At 42.7% G+C, this 21,058-nt stretch overlaps 1 long non-coding RNA gene across 1 annotated transcript in view; it reads right to left on the bottom strand.

Annotated features, from left to right (window-relative positions):
* Nucleotides 1-20,199, bottom strand: part of LOC310704166 — a 44,488-nt gene extending 24,289 nt beyond the window's left edge. Inside the window, exons 1-2 of the long non-coding RNA XR_014524618.1 lie at nt 20,117-20,199; nt 19,401-19,461 (exon numbers count right to left, since the gene is read on the bottom strand). This is a non-coding gene — a long non-coding RNA (uncharacterized lncRNA). The remainder of the gene's footprint in view (nt 1-19,400; nt 19,462-20,116) is intronic.
* Between the last annotated feature and the right edge of the window lie 859 nt (nt 20,200-21,058).

Genomic DNA, 21,058 nt, shown 5'->3' with positions numbered 1-21,058 from the left:
CAAAGAGTGGTAGGGGAAAGGGACAAGATGGCTCCCCCCAATTCGTGTCCTCGTCCTTCTGTTTAATATGCCGAGAGAAAGAAGCCCAGGGTTTATATTTGCAGTTACAGCAGGTTTAGGGTGCTTTTGCATGGCTAGCCAAGGCCTGTTCTGCTAATCAGAAAATAACAAAATTGGACAGAAGGAGGCCATGTGGCATAGCTTGTGCTGCCCCACCTGACACAGTTGGTGATTATTTTCTGGAATCTCAGGTATTTCGACACGACTATCAAACTCTTGGTTTCAAACACAGTTTCTCCTCATGACTTCATCAGAGCTGCTTCTCCTGTTGAGAAGCCCTCTCAGGAGAGCATGCTCGCTTATTGTGATGTAGGAACATTCTTAGATGGGCTAATACACACACAGACACGGTCCTTTGGCTTGAAGGAAAGCTCTGTATACGGCAAGGTATACAGCAGCTTCAGTATGTTCAAAGATGCTCTCCCCGAAGGAGAAATGCACACACTGTAAATCTCATGTCACTTTGTCAGCAGTCACGCTCATGACTTGCAATAAAAATAAAAATAAAATGAAGTCACTGGAAGAAGCTACTTGAGCAGTGTTTCTCTTTCCATTTGCCGGGGTCAGCTGAAGGCAGTGAATTCACCTTTTCACCTTCCTGACAATTTTTGTTTGCGTGAAAGCGGGTGATGCAAAGGGCCTCCTGCTCCCACCCTCTTGCATCTCTCTCTTTCATAAACAGCAGCTGCTACCTTTGCTTTAATTATATTTGAAATCTGGACATGTAGATCCCAAAGTGGCCGTGTTCTTGAGACGGGGTGTGTGTGTGTGTCACACCTTCTAACATTCGCCAAGCAACTTGATAGCCTGAGGAACAAGGCTCATGGATAAGTGAAGTATTGAGGTAAAATTCATTACTCAACTCTAGGCTTCTAATTAAAGTTATTTATTAAAGCATTCAATTTAAAGAAGTAGAAGAAATTGGAGACTGGCAAAAAAACCCACCAAACACCCCCATTTATGTCCAACACCTTACACGTTTTTAAGTAAGTGCAGCACTTCACGAAAGAATAACATCCTTTACATCAGGGATGAGTAGCTTGTGGCCCTCCAAGTAATGTTGGACCCTGGTGGGAGTTGGAGTCCATTCCCATTTCCAGCCCACGTTGCCCATTCCTGTAGAGTTACATCTAAAGGTTTCACTGTGTGCTTTAACCGTATTCATTTCAGTGGTGAACTCAGACACATTGTGTTATACCCATTTTCTGTATCACACCCACAATCACATGTCCTAAGCCATTAATATTGTATATTTGTGACCATCAGTTTCCTCAAGAGGGTCTGAAAGCCATTCAAACAATTTGCATTCCCCAGGTGTCATTGGAAAGCCCACAGCTATTGGTAATAATCATCTGATAGTTTAAATTAACAGAAAATTACTCCAGGACATTAAATTCTAAGACCTTCAAAGTCCTCCTTATCTCTCAGCTACCCAAACTCACTATGACATCAGAACAGATGAGACATATACTGTTGCATAGTGTGTGTGTGTGTGTGTGTGTGTGTGTGTGTGTGTGTGTGTGTGTGTGAGATATTGGGGCAGGCAAGTAGGCATATCCACTAAATCACACCCACATACCTTTCCGGCTTGTAATGAGAAGAAATAGGGATGAATAGCATAACAAAGAGGGGAAAGACTCTAGGAATCTATATATAAGAACTAGCATTTAAATGTGCAAGAAAATTTGCTGAAGATATGTAACAGCAGAATTTCTTGCATTGTCAGTGCCATGAACTATGCCACCCAATAAAAACTCTTAACGATTTTTTTCCACATCTGTAGACTGAAACATTCTATTTTGTGACAGAGCTGTCAATCCAAGGCCTTTTCCCGGCAGAAAATTGTCTCAAAAATAATCTTCATGAAAGACAAAAACTTCAGTTAAGTGATTGCCTGGGGCAAGTAGAAAGAAGCCAAGAGGCAGGTTGGCAAATAATTAAATATGCACTTTTAACTCTTCAGGTGAAAAAGCTGCATTGCTTTCACTTTTTGTCATTAACATCATTAAAACTTCCATCTGAGCTGCAGCTTTGGCACTCTCAAAACTGTAACACGGGCAATTCGTACTTAGCAGGACTGTTCCCGCTGGGCAACTCAAAAGTGGATGCTTGAACAGAAGCAAGAAACTGCTGACAAAAATGCACAGTCCTTCATTGGTGGTGTCAATCAATGTAGGTGTGGGAGAAATTGGCTAATAAAAATGGCAAGATCATGGCCATGTAAGAGCCAACCCAATATCTTCTTGTGGGCCAGCCCAGAAATTCTCTTCGCTTTGGCACGGACTGGAGGTGCACGCAGAACATACAGGAGACCCCAATGGTATAGGGAGAAATTCTGAAGTGCCAGTGCTTGTAATAAAGCACTGGCACTTCAGAATTTTATTGACTCAGCAGCTATGGGGCAATTGCACTCACCTGACCTCCTGACAGCTAAGTCACTGCTGCTTATCAGAAGGGGGAGAAGCAAGGCAGAGGGGAGGTTGGCACAGTACAAATGTATCAGCAGGCGCACCAGATTGGCTCCACTGGTGCATTTGCACGCGTCCAACCTCCTTGCCTCCTTGCCCTCTCCCGCCCCCGGAAAGCAGCAGTGACTCAGCTGTCAGGAGGTCACGTGAGCACTGCTATCCACCATGCCATTCACTACTGGGTTGCATTTCTTTACATAGATATAGATGCTAACAAATCCAGAATGTTTTGCCCACACTTCTAGACATTGCACACCATTTGAAAATTTGATTGCAAGTGTCATGCAATTAGGCCAAACAAATTTGATAAAACATACTTGGGAATCAGATCCAGAGACAGTGATTGAGGTGGTAGATTGGGAGAGCTTGTAGGCCAAGTAGCTCTTAAAGATAATTTTTAAAATAAAAAAAATACTCTTAAGCTTCTACACAGGTGGCATTTAATACCCTTCAACTGCAGTCATATTAACAAGGCTATTTCTTGTTAAGAGTCGTCAACAGGCTCATCTCAGCTATCTGCCAATCTCCCATTCCCACCACCCTTCTGACTAATACCCCTCCCCACCTTCTCACTATATAGAAGGGTCTGGCAACTTCTGTTTCGGTGTATCTGAAGAAGTGTGCATGCACACGAAAGCTCATACCAAGAACTAACTTAGTTGGTCTTTAAGGTGCTAGTGGAAGGAATTTATTTTATTTTTATTTTTTATTTTGACTATGGCAGACCAACACGGCTACCTATCTGTAACAAGGCTATTTCTGTTAGGATATTTCCGTTCCACCTTAAAAGGGAGCAGGATTTTGTGTCACAGCCTGCGTATTTCCTGTTCACAGGATGTTTATGTTTTGCTATTGCTTTCGTTTCTCAGTCTGTCGGAGACACTGACTCAGAACGGTCATGTTTTTCCTTTGTTCTGATCAACGCTGAATAAAGTCTGTAAATATGCTCTCCTGCTGTGCATCTTCTGCTGTGTGCATTATCTGCTGATAAAAAGTGTGCATGAGCCCTGGAATGTGGCAAGGTATTTCCATTAAACTCGTGTCGCTAGAAGCTGCATGACTACAGGGATCGATGGATCATCCGGCAGCCGGCTTGGGGCCATGATGGACTATATCTCCCTGGCAGTATCCCAACAATTTCTCCTCTTTGCTGGAAAGTGTGTGAAGAGGTTGGAATCACTGAACATATGTGGTGGACATGTGACAACTTACAACTATTTGGGGAGAATGTTGTTGATGAAATAAGTTTGATCAGAAAAAAATGTCATTTGTTCCCCAACTTTAGTATTGTTAACAATCTTTTTTTAAAAAAGGTCAAATTGAGATACAAAGAAATGAGTTGGTGTTTTTTTTTAAAAGTAGCAGCTCAACAACTTGTTGCCCCAAACTGGAAATCTTTAGAATTTGCAAATATCACAATGGAAGCAGAAAGTTTGGCCCATAGCACTTTCAGGGGGGGAAACTGACTAGGAAGTTAAAACCTTAGCTGGAAAGAGAGACGAGGGTAGATTATATAGAGACATGGTATCCTTTTATCATATACTCAATAGAACATCAAATACAGTGATATCCACAGGACTCACATTTTCACATTTGAAACTTTTGAATAATGTTTTCCCATAGGATTCTGTGTTTTGTGGGAGCGGGCAAGGGAATGTTTGTTAAAGGGGTTTTGTTCTCGTGTTTCTTTGAAAAACTAATAAAACCATATACATTTAGATACAGATGCAGGAGCTTAGCATGACAGCCTTCAGAACCATGCTCCCAAAGGAAAGTCATGCAAGTGTTTCAGTCTATTATATCTCTATGTATAGAGTGCCATTAATTACACACCCACACACCCTATGCAGAGTTACCTGGGAATATGCTCCATATAACTCAGTGGTGCTTACCTCTGACTGCTTTGGTCAGCTTGCGAAACATACAGAGTTTTAACAAAAGCTCTTCAAGCCAGCAAAATGCAACCTTTAGCTTTTATTCAGAAATGTAAACAATCTTGCAAAGAAGTGATAATACCTAAGCTGTGAATGTGAAGTAGGAACCCCATCAAGAAAGAGGCAAGAGTTATGAAGACAGTTTGATTATTTTCTTCATTCTCAGACTTCCTCTTTCTAATCAGCAGTAGTTCATGAAGGTGAAGGCACAGAGAACATGGCCTCCTGGCAGAATCATGTGCCTGTAGGAGTGCTGCCACCAACGTGGATCGCCCCTGAACTTGCTCATTAAACCACAGTAAGTCAGGAACATGTGAACACAGCCAAAAGACTTAATATGTAGTCTGCAGTTACACAAGTATATATGCCCTTTACACAAAAATAAGCATAGGTGCATTCGCAGCACATGGAGAGGGGAAACATTAGATCAGGGGACTCTTGTGGCTGTTATTCCTAAAACTAACCAACCAACTAACTAATTGTTAAAAGGTAAAGGACCCCTGACAGTTAAGTCCAGTCGCGAACGACCCTGGGGTTGCGGCACTCATCTCGCTTTACTGACCAAGGGAGCCGATGTTTGTCCGCAGACAGTTTTTCTGGCAAAACCAGAGCAGCGCACAGAAACACCATTTACCTTCCTGCCGGAGCGGCACCTATTTATCTACTTGCACTGGTGTGCTTTCGAACTGCTAGGTTGGCAGGAGCTGGGACCAAGCAACAGGAGCTCACCCCGTTGCGGGGTTTCGAACCGCCAACCTTCTGATCGAGAAGCCCTAGGCTCAGTGGTTTAGACCACAGTGCCACCCGGGTCCCTTAGCTAATTGTAAAGGTATGCAAATGCAGTTGCACGTTTAAAGTACTGTCTAGTTTGGCCCCTTTTTGCATCAAGTCTGTGAACAAGAATTGGAAATTTGTATAGGGTCATGAAAAGGCCTTGGCCAGTCACAGTGGGGAGAGCTGGAACAAGTCAGTAAAGCTACTGGTGGATTTTCAAAGAGGATAGGTTCAGCTGAGCTCCAGGTATGAACTCACTTCTGGGATCTCACAGTGCTTCATTTTCCAATTGAAATAAATGGGGCTCAAATGTGCTTTACTTAGATCACACCCCATCTTTCACAGTTTAAATTTGTTATGTACATCTTTTGTCCATTTGGTGTCTTGCTCAAGTTTTCTACATTTCATACCTCTTCGTATGTTTCCTGCCTCAGCTGAACATGGATGTTTTCTATATCCCTGGAATTTTTTTTAAAAAAAATTAAATAAGAAATTATTCAAAGTTTCTGGTTTCAGTGATATTTTGTGACAGGGAGTCCCAAGAGTTAATTATGTATTGTGTTTAAAAATAATAATAAAAAGCTGTCCTTTGATCATCACTTCTCTCATTCCACTGACTGCCCCTTCATGCCGGGATTACCAAATATATTAAGTTGGAGTTCTTAGTTTACTTTTCTATACCATTAATTGTGCTCCTTCATCACGTCTACTTTCATTCATCTACTTTGTAAAGCAAATGGTCCCAGTGTTTCACTCTCCCCTTACACAATAGGCTTTTCATGTCTCTAATAATTTTTGTCAACTGTCTCTAGAGCCTCTGTAGTTCTAATATATTTTTGTTTGAAGCAAAGAAATCGGGAACTAAACACACTTCACTAGATGGAAATACAACATTGATTCAACTAAGAGGTGCTTAATGCTTTAATGTTACCTGTTATCTGTTCCAATTTCCAACTCACCCTAGCTTTTTATTTGTTTAGGTATCTATTGAGCCACCCATCGTGGCACAATGATCATTGTATTATATTCTCTGAGACTTGAGTGCTTACTAAAAAAAAAAAAATCCCCTGTATTTATTCATTCATTCGGCTGGACATTTATAAGACACATTTATTTATTTATTAGACTTATATCCCACCTCTCCTTCCAATGGAGCCCAGGACAGCTTCTTAAAATTAATTCCAGTAAGGATGCAGACTGAGAAAGATCTCAACCTAAAGGTTTTGTTGAAAACAGAAGGTCTTCAGTAGGTGCCAAAAAAGCAACAGAGATTATTCATACTTAATATTCAAGGGGAGGGAATTCCAAAGAGCAGGTGTAAAATACAAAATACCCAATTCTGGCATTGTGTGGAATGGACTTCCCGATAAGATTATATCTGCAGGAGGCCCTCCTCTCCAGAGTGCATTAATCAATTGGCTATATAAGGGGATGAGACAGTCTTTCAGGTAACCCAGTTCCAACCATACTCTCTCCAAAAAATGACACTTGAACATGATTTAAAATTTGGGTGGCATGGATATTTGTGGTACGACATCAAAATTAATGTGGATTTCAAAAATCACTTTATTAGATGTGCCATATTAAGAATTTGGAATAGATATAAAGCTAGGTTATGTATAAAGACTCCCTTGTGGATTTCACCACAATAAGCTTTTTATACAAAAGAGGAGAAAGGCAAAGAGAAATGGTTGACCTATCAAGAGCTATTAGAGCAGAGTCAAGAAGATTGTAAAATTAAAACAAGGGAACAGTTAATAGTAGAAGGTTATAGCTTCCAGTGGTTTTCTCATTTTCAACTAACAGAGGGATTCAAGATGGATAAAAAGACTTTTGGTATAGAACAAAGAAGGCCAAATTTTGAAATATAGTTTTGTATGATGATGAACATGTTATTGTGAAAATGTATAAACTTTTGTTGAAATCTGAAATTCAAGAACAATTTAAAGAATGCATGATTATATTGGCAAAGAACCTGGTTATAATATACAGATGGAACAGTGGGAACATATATAGATTAAAGGGATAAAATTTACATTGTGCTATGATCTTAATTTTTTTTAATAAAATGATGCATTGATGGCGTCTAACTGTGGTAAAATTATTTAGAATGTATAAAAATGTTCCAAATATTTGCTGGAAGTGTGAAAAATATGAAGGGGCATTTTATCATGCTTGGTGGACTTGTAAAAAAGCCAATAAATTTTGGATACCAATACATACACCGATGCAGAAGATTTTGAAGTTTAACATTCCGTTGAAGCCAGAACTTTTCCTACTAGGAAAAATGGATATACAATTAGAAAAAGACTATAGAACATTATTTCAATACATGATCACGAGGATGAGACTTTTATATGCACAATCATGGAAAGATTCATCATTACTTACCATGAAGGAATGGTTGTTAAAATCATTGGACTTAGCTGAAATGGCAAAGTTGATGTGTTTAATCAGAGAAAAATCATTGTCAATATTTACTAAATATTGGAAACTCCCTATAGACTTTTTGTTTGAAAAAGTAAATGAACTTACAATATTTGGGTTTGAGGACTGAATAAAATATTGGTTTATAGAAAACAGAATTATTGGGTATTATCTTGGAGTGGATGTTTTGACTAATTTTCTACATATAGCTGACAAAGAAACTCCATCAAAAAAAGAAATGAGATTTGTCTGGCATAACTTGTTTTTGAGAAACCCTTGCCGGGTCTTAGTAATCACAGTATCCTTTTCTAGGTGCTCACAGTCTGACTTTTAAATTATCTGTCTTAAGACCTTTCCAGGTATCAACATCAAGCTGACCAGTCAGTAGTTACCTGGGTCTTCTTTCTCCCCTTTTTTGAAGACAACATTTCCCTACCTCCAGCCTGCTGGGACCTTACATGTTCTCCAAGACTTCTTAAAGATTCTAGACAGAAGCTCTGAGATTACATCCACAAGCTCCTTTAGGCTAAGGGAGCTGGGCATGTTTAGCCTGGAGAAGAGGAGGTTAAGGGGTGATATGATAGCCATGTTCAAATATATAAAAGGATGTCACATAGAGGAGGGAGAAAGGTTGTTTTCTGCTGCTCCAGAGAAGTGGACATGGAGCAATGGATCCAAACTACAAGAAAGAAGATTCCAGCTAAACATTAGGAAGAACTTCCTGACAGTAAGAGCTGTTCGACAGTGGAATTTGCTGCCAAGGAGTGTGGTGGAGTCTCCTACTTTGGAGGTCTTTAAGCAGAGGCTTGACAACCATATGTCAGGAGTGCTCTGATGGTGTTTCCTGCTTGGCAGGGGGTTGGACTCGATGGCCCTTGTGGTCTCTTCCAACTCTATGATTCTATGATTCTATTCTATGATTCTAGTGCAGCTCACCAGTCCCTGGAGAACTGAATTTATTTAAAGTCTGATCTTGGGCTGCAGCTCCCTCCTTGCATCACCAGGTTGGGCACAGTAGGTGTTGAGCACTTCTGCTTTCTCTCTGTCACCCAACAGCATTTCTTCTCCTCCACACAGAGAACCCACTACTTGCTTATTCTTCCTCTTGCTTCAAACACAGCTGAAGCAACCATTCATTATTATTTTTAACCTTTCTTGGAAACCTGAGCACATTCTGAGCTTTGGCCCACCTGACCTTCTCCCTGCGACAGTTGGCTACTCGTGTATACTCTTCCTTTGTGATTTCCTCTTCCATTTCTTATACATGCCCTTCTTATATCTCAGCTCATTTGTATGCTCCTTATGCAGCCACACCAGTTTCTTTAGATGCCTCCCAATTCTCTTTCTTGTTGGAATTGTCTGCATAAGAAACTCCCATCTATCTTGGACTCAGTGAGTATTTCTGACCATGGGATCTCACTCAGTAGTTCCTTAAGCTTTTTGAAATCAGTCTTCTTAAAGTCCACAGTGCATGTCCGACTACTGTATCATGTATCATGAAACCCAAGAGGACATGATCACTTTCTTCCAAGGTTCCCAGAACTTCCACTTTGTCAATCAGTTCCTCCCTGTTGGTGAGAACCAGGGATAGAAAGATGACCCCCTTGTTGCTTCTTCTACCTTCTGGGAAATGAAATTGTCAGTGAGGCAATGGCGTAATCTGTTGAACCTTACATGCTTGACAGAGTTTGAGTTCCAACAAATATCAGGTAGTTGAAATCGCTCATGACTACTATATCTCTTCTTTTCAAATGTTTGGTAATCTGTTGTGGGAAGGCATCAACCAATTCTTCAATCTGTCGTGGAGGTCTACAGCAGACACCCACAGTAAGGTCCAGGTAATCAGGAAGTTACGTGGTTGAGGAAGGCTGTGTTAATAGGTTGATAGTATGTTTATTATCCGTGGACTTATTAAATCTGCATTCCTGGATTTATTTTAGTACAGCCATAGGGGCTTTTTAAAATGCATATTTATTTCCATAAATTATGCATCTGTGTATTGGCCAAGATCTTAGAACTATTTAGAAGCAGAAAAAAAGAATGTATAGGAATAAGCAATAAATTTCAACACCAAAGGGGGGGGGGAATGACTCCAGATTCCTGAAGGACCAGCTGGTTTAATAGTTTTGCATAGGTTACATGTTCTGGCATGTATCTCACCATATACAGGTGTGGAGTCCAGGGACTCTGCTTCCACATCTGGCAAGGTTTGTTCATTCTCCTCAGAATTCACATTAGCTCCCAAGTATCAGTATATTGGTCTTGGGCACAAGGTTGGGACAGGCTATATTAACACAATGAAAGGAACCATCTAAGTCTAGAATTGCCTGGTTGTTTCATATGTCTGAAAAGGCCTCTTTAGGAGGAGTTGTTGAACTATTTCTATTTCTTCCAAACTTTCTAGAAGATGCGGCAACCAGGAAATCGTGTTATTTGATTATTTAGGAAGCACCTGACTGAACCAGAATGCCACATAAATACATTGGTTTATTTCTCTGGTTTAAACCAGAGAAAAAGATAAGTGGGCTCCATTGTTGGTCCCACATAATTTTTTTCCAGCTGCTATCCATGCTCTCCTCTAAGTATGAGCCATAGAAGCTACAGTATCCTCTCCTTCTGAGCTGAGAGTTCAAATCAGGGGCGGAGCGTGAAGATTTGTCCAGCACTGGCACTATTAACTCCCAGAAACAAACTTTAGATCAGAAACTGACAAACCTATCTGAAAATTTAACTTTATCATTTTGGTTAAGGCAGGGGGTGGGTGGGTGGGTATAAAAAGCAAGTAATTGAATTGCATGCAGATTGCGACTCCTATTGCCTTTCTTTGGCTGGATGCTCCAGATTAATTGTTTCATCCTGCCTTTTTCCCTTGCAAGCATGGCATGCATATTAATATTAAGTAAAGCAAAAGATGGCAGCGCCAGGCCATCTGCCCATAATCTTGTTTTCCCCTTACCTCATTGGTACTTTGCCACTTGCCAAACAGATTAGGGTATTGGGCTTGTTCATTCCTGAAATTTCCAGCAGCGCTGAAACTGCAACGGCGCTTTGCCATCCTTACTGCTTTGTTTGTGCAGCAGGCAGGCTTCTTAGGATTGGCAAACGGCTGAGTGCATAGCTTGCCCTTCTGTCAGCAGACCAGATGATCCCCTGTTCTGATGTATCTTGCTCTGGCAATGAAGTGTAGCTGAGCAAGGAACCAGCGGGGATTCAGATCAAGCCACATACAAATTGTTTGGATTAGATGCCATCATGAAGTGCTTCTGATCCTGGGAGTGGAGTGTGAGGACCTGAAGACATACCCACTGTGAACTCATCCCTTTTATAAATGCTCCAGTTGCATGTGCTGAGTCTGACACAGATACACACACACACACACACACACACACACACACAGCCTCCTCCGAATACCTTACACAATTATCAAGTGGGAAGAGTTGTAGTTCAATGGTAGAGCATCTGTTTCAGTTATTATTTAGAAATAGAGCTGAGTGTCTTCAGCAACTGGCAACTTTATCAAGTACGTTAAGAAGGTTGAGAAAAAGCTGTGAGTAGCTACACAGGAGTGGACATACAGTGAAGGATGGCCGCCTTAGACAGGCCTTAGTCCTTTTGCTACAGTGAAGCTGTTACATTGCTGAATTCTAGCTTCAGTTTATGCTCAGCCCCTCCCTCCCTCACTTGCTCATTCCCTCTCTGTCTCATGTATGAAAACAAGCTTTCTCCAGAGATCTCAAGTTAGGTAGAACTTGGAGATGAAAGAGAACTTCACATCCATTTTACTCCCCAGTCAAACCAGGCACACATTCCCTGCAGTCTGTTTCTCTGTGGATTTCATTTCATGTAGCAACTGGGGGGCGGTGTTAGGCTGCCCCCCCCGCCCCGTTTCACTGGCATGCTGTGACTCGGCAGCAAAAACAATTCCAGCCGCTGTTTCTCAAGGGACAACTGCCATGACACACCCCCAGTGTGGTTTTAAGGAAGTCACGGCTGTTTCCCTTGAAGTTATATTTGAAGCACTCTTCTCTAAGCTACTTGAGAAAAGACGTTTCCTCCTTATCCCTCCCCCCCATCTCATTTCCCCCCACTTTCCCCATATGTGGACTGGATGAGGCCGGAAAGAGCCAGGTGTCTGCAGCACCAAGAGGCAATTTGAGAACTGCGGGTATTTTGTCTGTTTACTTGAAAGCACAAAAATTGTCACTTGTGTGAGTAATTTGCTGCTAATTATGAGCTTACAATCTGCAGATAGGAAAATCAGAGCCAATGTGCATTTTCAGAGGAAAAGGAAAATTACCCCAAGTACCATATAATTATGCACTTAGCTTAGCTTTGCTCCTGGATCCTTGCTAGCATCTTGTTCCTGCTTTGCATATCAGGACAGCTACTACCACCTATATGCCGATACAGGTAGGTCGGATTTGGTCAGAGATATTTTTCTCTTGCTTCCACTTGCTTTGCCATACCTGTTGCCTGTTGGCACATGAAGTAAATAGATTGCACAGCTCCAAACCAACCATTGCCATCAACTGTACACTCAAGAGGGAACTGCAAGTGATCCCGTTTCTCTGAAGAGTGTTCCTGTGTGAGACGTTTTCAAACACTTATTTGGCACGTTTACACGTTGCATTTTAGGTGCACGTAATGCATACTGCATGAGAACGCTAGAAGACCCCTTTCTGGAGCAGGTCAAAGGCCCATCTAGTCCAGCATCCTGTTTTCACAAGGGGCCTTGTACAGTGGTACCTCTGGTTATGAACTTAATTCATTCCGGAGGTCCGTTCTTAACCTGTAATCATTCTTAACCTGAGGTACCACTTTAGCGAATGGGGCCTCCCATTGCCGCCATGCCATTTCCGTTCTCATCCTGAGGTAAAGTTCTTAACCCAAGGTACTACTTCCGGGTTAGTGGAGTCTGTAACCTGAAGTGTTTGTAAACCGAGGTACCACTGTATTGAGGATGAGCTGTGTGAATGTGGTTCTCATGTTTCCTTAGTAGCCCATGAATCATAGATCTTAAGAGCTCTGTCTGGGACAGCTTGTCTAGTCTGTGGAAATGACCTTTTACATTTAGAGAGAGTAAGGGCTGGCGAGCCTTTGTTGTTGTTGTTTAGTCGTTTAGTCGTGTCTGACTCTTCGTGACCCCCTGGACCAGAGCATGCCAGGCACTCCTGTCTTCCACTGCCTCCTGCAGTTTGATCAAACTCATTTTGTTAGCTTCGAGAACACTGTCCAACCATCTCGTCCTCTGTCGTCCCCTTCTCCTTGTGCCCTCAATCTTTCCCAACATCAGGGTCTTTTCCAGGGAGTCTTCTCTTCTTATGAGGTGGCCAAAGTATTGGAGCCTCAGCTTCACGATCTGTCCTTCCAGTGAGCACTCAGGGCTGATTTCCTTAAGAATGGATAGGTTTGATCTTCTTGCAGTCCATGGGACTCTCAAGAGTCTCCTCCAGCACCACAATTCAAAAGCATCAATTCTTCGGCAATCAGCCTTCTTTATGGTCCAGCTCTCACTTCCATACATCACTACTGGGAAAACCATAGCTTTAGGCTCATACATATTGACATCTATTTATGGGGCCACCACAGAATGAAAATAAGCCGAGAGTAAGTTCCCATTGCACATGTGAGGATGAAAGTCACAGGGGCCCATTGTTTACCAAAGATTGTCAATACTTTGAGTGTGCAAAACAGGCCTGCCCACTCAGAACCTGAAGGATGCGCTGTAGCTCAGTGGTAGACCTCTTCCTCTGCTTGCAGAAGGTCCCAGGTCCAACCCCGGGTATCTTTAGGTAAGATTAGAAGAAACCCTTGTCTGAGCTCCTGGAGAGCAACTGCCAGTAAATGCAGACAACACTGAGCAAGATGGACCAATGGCCTGAAAGAGTGTATGGCGGGTATGTTCCTAACCTGCTTCCTAACTGTCTTCCTCACTATATTTCATCAGTGCAACCACTGACTGAAAAGGGATAGGAGTCCTTTCCATCCCTTGCAGCAGCAAAAACATACTGCTCAACATACTGCTCTAGGCAGCCACCTAGAGTTGCCGGCATGTAAAACAAGCTGTCAATTCTGGCTAGGTAAGTGTTTGGATTTGGCTCTCCAAGTAGTACCATTGTGACTCTCAGGCTGATGCTGCAGCACTCAGTGTCTTGGAATTCATATGAATAAACCATGACTGACTCTAAAATACGCTTTTCCCTACAGAAGAATAAATCGACCACATTCATTCTTATTGTTGCCCTAATCTGAACGAAGGTCTCCAGAGGTCAAAGGACCCGGCACCAAATTGCCTTGTGTGCAGGCTAAAAACCAAGCATTAGCAAGGCTAATATGCAGCATTACAACTTCCCCATAAAGAGAAAACCCAAAACATTTGAGAGAATTAAATCATACAATTACTGGGATAATAGCACAGGGGGAGTGAAACATGAGTCAGAGAGAAAAGAGAGAGTCAGCTGAGATTTGAAATGAGATGAAGAGTTGATGAGGCGGAGAGCTACAGGAAGGAAAACGTTAAATACTTAATTAAATTTGCATGTGATTCCTTAATGGTAAACTTAGGGTAGGTTGAGAGACTTTGGAAATGGAAAAGACATATTAGGTCATCCTGCCCATAAACTGCTTTGGTTAAAATAACTTTTTGCTCCCCCCGCCCAACCCACATTAAATATTTTAAATTATATACCCTTCCTCCAACCCCCAGGAATGTGAATGTTATGTGGACTTGACTTCCTTTTACCGCCTCAGCATGAGCATGGGATCAGCAGTGCACTGGAACTTTCACAGGATGTCACAAGTCACGATGGTCTTCCATCAATGTTGGCTGAGTCCAAATATTGTAATCACATGGGAACACTGATGGACTGGAGGTGCTATCTACCATCAACAGGGCTGGCACAGCAGCAGTGCAAGAAGTCATTATGCAGCACAGAAAGTGGTAGAATCATAGAATTCTAAGCTGGAAGGGGTCTTGGAGATTAGTTTGTTTTCTCCTGCTCCAGAAGGTAGAACCTAAACCAACGGCTTCAAGCTACAAGAAACGAGATTCTGACCAAACACCAGGAAGAATTTTCTGATGTTAAAAGCTGTTTGACAGTGGAATGCTCTCCCTTGAAAGGTAATGGACTTTTAAGCAGAGGTTGGATGGTTATCTGTCATGGATGCTTTAGTTGAGGTTCCTGCATTTCAGGAAACTGAACTAGATGACCCTCAAGGTCTCTTCCAACTCTACAATTCTGTGATTCCATGATCTAGTCCAATCCCTGGAATAAAGAATCCCCAGTAGATGGCTGCTCACTTTCTGTCTGAAGATTTCCAATGGGAGAAAGCCACTCTATGAAGCTGGTTTCATGTTGTTGACCTGCTCTTACTGTCAATAACTTTCTCCCAAAGTTTAGCCTGCAGCGTGAGCCCACTAGATCTAGTCCTCTTGTTTGGGGCAGTAGAGAACAGATCTTTACCTTCTTCATTGTGGCAGTCTGTCAGGTATCTGCAGAATACTAACATGTTCTCATTCTCTTCACCAGGCTAAACATACTCAGCTTCTTTCACTTGTTTTCCATACTGCAAGCCACCTTCATTGCCCCCCTCTGAACCTATTCCAGTTTGCCTGCATCCTTCTGAAACTGTGGTGCCCAGAATGGAACACAGTGCACTGTATGTGATCTGACTAGTGCATAGATGTCTAGATACAGAGATCGTTATCCAGCTGACCTCTCTGTTTTCAGCTGCTTTTATGTGCTGCATCCTTTTCATGCCTTTGCTGTTTTGTATTTATTATGTTTTATGCATGGATTTTATAGTTGTTTAATGTTTGTTATTAGCCTCCCTGAGAATCATGGATGCAATAAAAAGGCGGACTATAACTCTGCTTGAATAAAGAAATAAAATGGATTATGAAGCCAGCTCAAGCATATATGAACATGTGAAACAGACTTTTACTGAGTCAGATCATTGGCCTGTCTAGTCCAGTTAAATAGTGCATCCTCTGTCAGCAGCCATCAACCAGAGTGGGGAGCTTGTTGGACTCCAGCTGTAGTCAGTATGTTCACTGAGCAGGGATGATGGGAGTTGGTGGCCAACAACAACTGGAGGACCACAATTTCCCCACCCCTGCCCTCTAGGATTGTAGGTAAAAACCACTTTCCCATGGTGATGTCACTGAAGTTTGCGATTCCTTGATTCAGAATGCGATTCCCAGTGGCTTGTAATGCTCCCCTTCAGCTCACAATCGCTATCCTCAGCATCATTTATTTGCATGCCACCTTTCCATAGTTAAACTCTCCTAAGAAGGCTTACAATGCAATTTGTATTTACTTACAAAATTAAATTAGGATGTCCATGTGTCTTACTTCCAGAATGCAGAAGGTGACAGTACTTGATATATGTTGTGTCCTCCTGCCTGATTTCTATGTAACCCATCACTTTTTAGAAGTATAATTGATTGGGATGAGAGAAAGGGGATTTTCTGTTGTTTCACTCAGGTTGTGGAACTTCCTCTCAGGGTTGGTTGCTTTCAACTAAGATCCACTGAAACTAACGAACATGGCTAAGGGCTTATTCACACTTACCTTTCCTCCTGGATTTCCAGGCATGGTCCACACTTTAAAGCTCTGTGTTGTTGTTGTTGTTGTTGTTGTTGTTGTTGTTGTTGTTGTTCTTCTTCTTCTTCTTCTTCTTCTTCTTCTTCTTCTTCTTCTTCTTCTCTGACACTTTCTCCACAAAAACCCACTCTTTACCATTGATTCAAAGCAAATGGCAATTCCCAGAAAACCTGATTTGCCATTTGTTGTGTTTCAGCTTTAAAGAGCAGGTTTTTGCGGGGAAAGCTCCAGGGCTAAAAAAAGGGGGAGGGCTCTCAGCAGTGCTATTTTTCTAGAAAAAGAAGTGCTGGAATTCACCATGAACACTGTCCTTGTTCTCTTATAATGGCAATGGCGCCCACCTGAGAGGTGCCAGAACTGAGTTCCGGCAAGTTCTGGCTGAAAAAAGCCCTGGCGCTCAAACACTGAACTTTAAAGTGTGGACCTATGCCCAGAAAGCACAAGGCAAAAGGTAAGCATGGATAAGTTAGGTCCATTAACATCAATGGATCTATTCTGAGCAAAGCTTAGTTGAACCACATCCTCTACCTTTTAAGCTTCAATATAGGTACTAACACCTTTTTATTTGCAGAGCTTCTGGTTTAAAGGTCTGTTTCCCTGTTTTATACTGAATTGTTTTGCCTTGCTCTTAGTTTTAATATATGAATCTGATTTTAGTAACTTGAACTGTCTTGTAATTTGAACTATTTCAGTGCATTTTACTGGAGGGAGGTGCTTGCAAGCTGTTTATTTTACAAAGAAAAGAAGGCTACAGTGGTTTTTTAAATAAATAAATCGGCTTTGTGGAGATGTGCTCTTGAGAGTGTTCCATCCATCTGAAAATATGCTTAATAACACTATAAAAGATGTGGGTTTTACCGCTGGCTACAGAGAACCTAAAGAAAATGGCACAGCTGTCACTTCTCTTATTGAGCTATTAATAGATTCTTTTCTTAACCCCCACACTGTCTGTACAGCTGAGCTAATACAGCAAAATAACCTTTCATGAATAATTGTTTGAATTTGTAAACAATTTTATTTTGCTTGCATTCACTCTCCCGCTTGGCGTGCTCGGCAAATTCTTCCCCAAATGGATTTTTAATAGAACCCACACCCCTGCACACAGTGTGCAATGAGCTCCTCTGATAACTTTGCTTAATGCTCAACTCTTGCTGCCAAATTATAAAATGAAAACAAAATAAGACCTCCTATCCCATTGGGTTCTGTTGCTGGCCATCCCTGGAGCAGACGGGATACCATGAAACTTGATAACTGACACTTTCAGGTTGGTTAACATGGTCACTTGAGGTTGCAAGCAGCTGCTGCAAAATACTGGGTTTTGGGGAGTCCACCATCAGCAATGCATCTTGGACCAGACTCCAGCCAGTTCAGGGTCCAATGCAAAAGACATTGAGAATAGGCTTATGGGCAGTGCTGGTCTTGCCTAGAAGCCTCAACGCCTTGGAACATTGCAAATGGGGATGCAACTATGGTGTGGCATGATCTCCAGGCCCTCCTTGCGCTACCTATTTTGTGCTACTCAGAGCTGGCCCAGCCATGATGCAAATGAGGCCACTACTTCAGGGAGCAGAATGGCACCGCCCAAGTGGAGAAGCACCGCTGTTCCCAACTTAAAGAAGGAGAATATGGTTTCAAAATTTCCAGCAACTTTGAATCTCTGAGGTATGTGGGAATCCATGTGCCAATTACCAATCCAGGGGTTGTGCACCTGCTATACCTTTAATGCACATTGAAGCACATTCTTTACCTCATGGGATCCTGGGCATTGCCGTTTGTTAAGGGTTATTGGGAACCGTAACTCTGCGAGGGGCAAGCTACAGTGCCCAGAATTCTTTAAGAGAAAGAATGTCCTTGGAATGTCCTTTAACAGTGTAGCATATACACAGTCTGGATCAGTGTGGGAGGGAAATTCCTCTTCTGGCTGGCTCTGCCATGCAGTTGGGGAAGTCCTGCCAGAGGAAACACCATAATGGTGGTGGCTGCACTATATGAAGGAAGTATCTGGTGTCTGAACGGTGCAACATTGGTGGGGTCTTGGAGGGGGAGGAATCACTTGCGTGTTGAGTTCCACAGTGCCACCCCCCAAATAATTACACACTTCACACATCAATTTTGTTTAAGGTTTTTGGCATAATTTTGGCCACAACTTTATTCAAAATACAAAAAATTGTGAGTGATTGCTTAGGCATTGGTTATGACTATCTGTCCTGGCCCTCAAGGACAGAGCTGGCCCTTCCGGACTCCACCGGAAGCCAGTGTGGGAAACAAGTATTGGATAGAAGGGAGGCCGGGAAACAGGCCCTCACTTCTGACCCTCATGTTCCGGTGGGGCTTGCACGGCCCAAGTCCGGCTCCACGGACAAGGACAAAAGAATGGCAAGCCCCTGGATTCCTTTAACGGAATTCCCTTTCCGCATCATTTGGAGGGGTAGGCACTTACCCCTCCAAGCACCAATTAACCAATGCCTAACCGCCAACCTTACAAGTTGTGACGATTTGCTACACAGTAGGCAAAAACCAAATGGCACCAGCCAATCAGCCAGATGGCAAAATTCCTACCGTGCCCCCACACCAAGGCGAACGACACCATGACAGGCATAGCAAGGTCAAGCGATCAGCTTAAATAAAAAAAACCCCTATTAAAGGGAGGGAGGGCGGGTGATCCGATGCAAAACGGCCAAGAGGACGTCCCTACGTCTGGCCCTTCTATTTAAAGCTTCTGACTCCTCCTCCAAATTGGTAACAATCATATTCCCCCAGCAACCCGATTAACCCTAAAGGCCAGGGTTGCAGATTAATTTGCCTAGTCATGGCTGGGCGGCCTGTTCCCCAAACGCAACACGTGCTCTCTGTTAGGGAGAACACGCTTTGTGGGTGGAACATATCCGGCCCCTGGGACTGGGGTTACCCACCCCTGCTATATACAGTCACCTGGGATTAAGTCCCATAGTGGGAACATGTATAGCATTGTGCTGTAAATGTCCGGATGATTAGACCCAGTGCTTCTTCTTTTTTCTTTTTAAAAAGTTTAGGGGTACTCTCATTTTGACTCAAGAACATCACCATTTCATAGCTCCAATCGGGAAAAATAAATACAGTAAATGGACAAAAGTACAAAGAACATGCATTACCTCATATTACACAGCTGACAGCTCACAGTAACCTCCATATTGGCATGAGGTTGGGTTCTGTCTGAAACTCAGGAAACACAAGGAAAGGAAAGGAAGTTACCATCAGAGTTGGTAACAAAGAAACTGACCAATCACTGTTCTAGATTCCAACTCCTACTTCACACATTAAACGCTTGCTTCTGTCTGAGACTCAGGAAACACTGTGACAGGAAATGAGGCCGCCACCGGGGGTAGCGATGGAACTGATGATTCACCATGCTAGAGAAGAAATTATTATTATTATTATTATTATTATTATTATTATTATTATTATTATTAGTTTCTTCTCCTGTTAGAGTCACAAAATGTTTAGGGGTACGCGTACCCCTGCGTACCCCCAGAAAAAGCAGCTATCAATAGGATGGCAAAAGAGGACAGGGCTTTGCACCTTGAATAGTTGTGCAGATGGGGGACTTTCAGCAGTATCTGGCCACCCTCATTATAGACCTCCAACTACTGTAGGATTGCCAGTGACTTCATGCCAGCCCCAGCACTGTACACATAACAGCAGGTTCATCTTTAGATATTAGCAGGGGATAATGTTTGTCTCCATGCTTCGCCTGCTAATGCCTGTAAAACCACTGGTGCTGATAAAGAGAGAGAAGCAATGGCCAGTGGAAAAGTGAGCATCTTCACTTTATTTCCTTGCAAATTTGCCGGAGTCTGAGCATATGTACATTTTGGAAGCAGAGTTAGAGACCATTTGGTTTATTTAGCCCAGTGTTGTCAACTCTGAGTGGCAAATTCAGCAATCCAAGGCCCCTGGCAAATGTCTTTCCTGGCTCTGCTGCCTGGCAGGATCAAAACCTTAAAAGGAAGCAGAGAGAAGCAGGTGCCTGAGGTGCAAGATGCAGCAGTGTGTGTGTGTGTGTTTTGTGGTAGTGGTGGTGACAGCTCCATCTGTACCTTTTGAGCCTCCTAGTCCTTATCTTCTGTTGTAAGACACAGTTGCCCCTAAGCCAGCCTGGTTCTCTTATGCGTCAAGGTGGACACTGTTCCATCATGGTCTGAAGTAAGGGGTATCGCCAGACTGTCACTATTTAGTAGAAGGAATTCAAATCCATGCTGGAAAGTTAGTTGTGCCCTGCAAATAAATCCGAATAAATGCTCAATGAAGATGGGCTTTTGCCCCACTCTTTCCAGGCACAGGCCCGCACTCTGGGTCTGAGCATTAAAACATTTTTATTTTTTGCCTGGAGCTTTCCCTGTGTAAACCCACTCTTTAGTGCTTAATCAGAGGAAACACCGATTTGTTGTTGTTTTTTGCAGATTGAAATAGGTCATCTGGAGGAGATCTAGTATCCTTGTCCCTCAGTTCAGGCAGCAAAGGGAGGAATTCAAAGTCACACTAAGGCTATTGTTCCATCAGGGCAAGCATTTTGGCTTGCCGGGGGGGGGGGTGATCCATTCTCTCCTCCACCTGCACGCTGCTCTGGGAGTTCTCCTAACCCCACCCCAAGCAATTAGAGGGTGTAGGGTGAAGGTGGGGAGCCCTGTCATGGAAGTGGAGGTCCTTGCACTGATGGGACTCATTAGTGGAATTCCACCCCCAATGTCCTTGGGCCAGCCTTATACCTAAGTTCCATTGCACTGGCAATTCCTAGGACCAAACTGGGACA

This window comes from Podarcis liolepis, assembly GCF_965112155.1.
Source record: "Podarcis liolepis genome assembly, chromosome: 3".
In the NCBI taxonomy this organism is placed as follows: Eukaryota; Metazoa; Chordata; class Lepidosauria; order Squamata; family Lacertidae; genus Podarcis; species Podarcis liolepis.
Note: the sequence above shows the minus strand (reverse complement) of the source record. Positions and strands in the feature narration are given on the sequence as shown.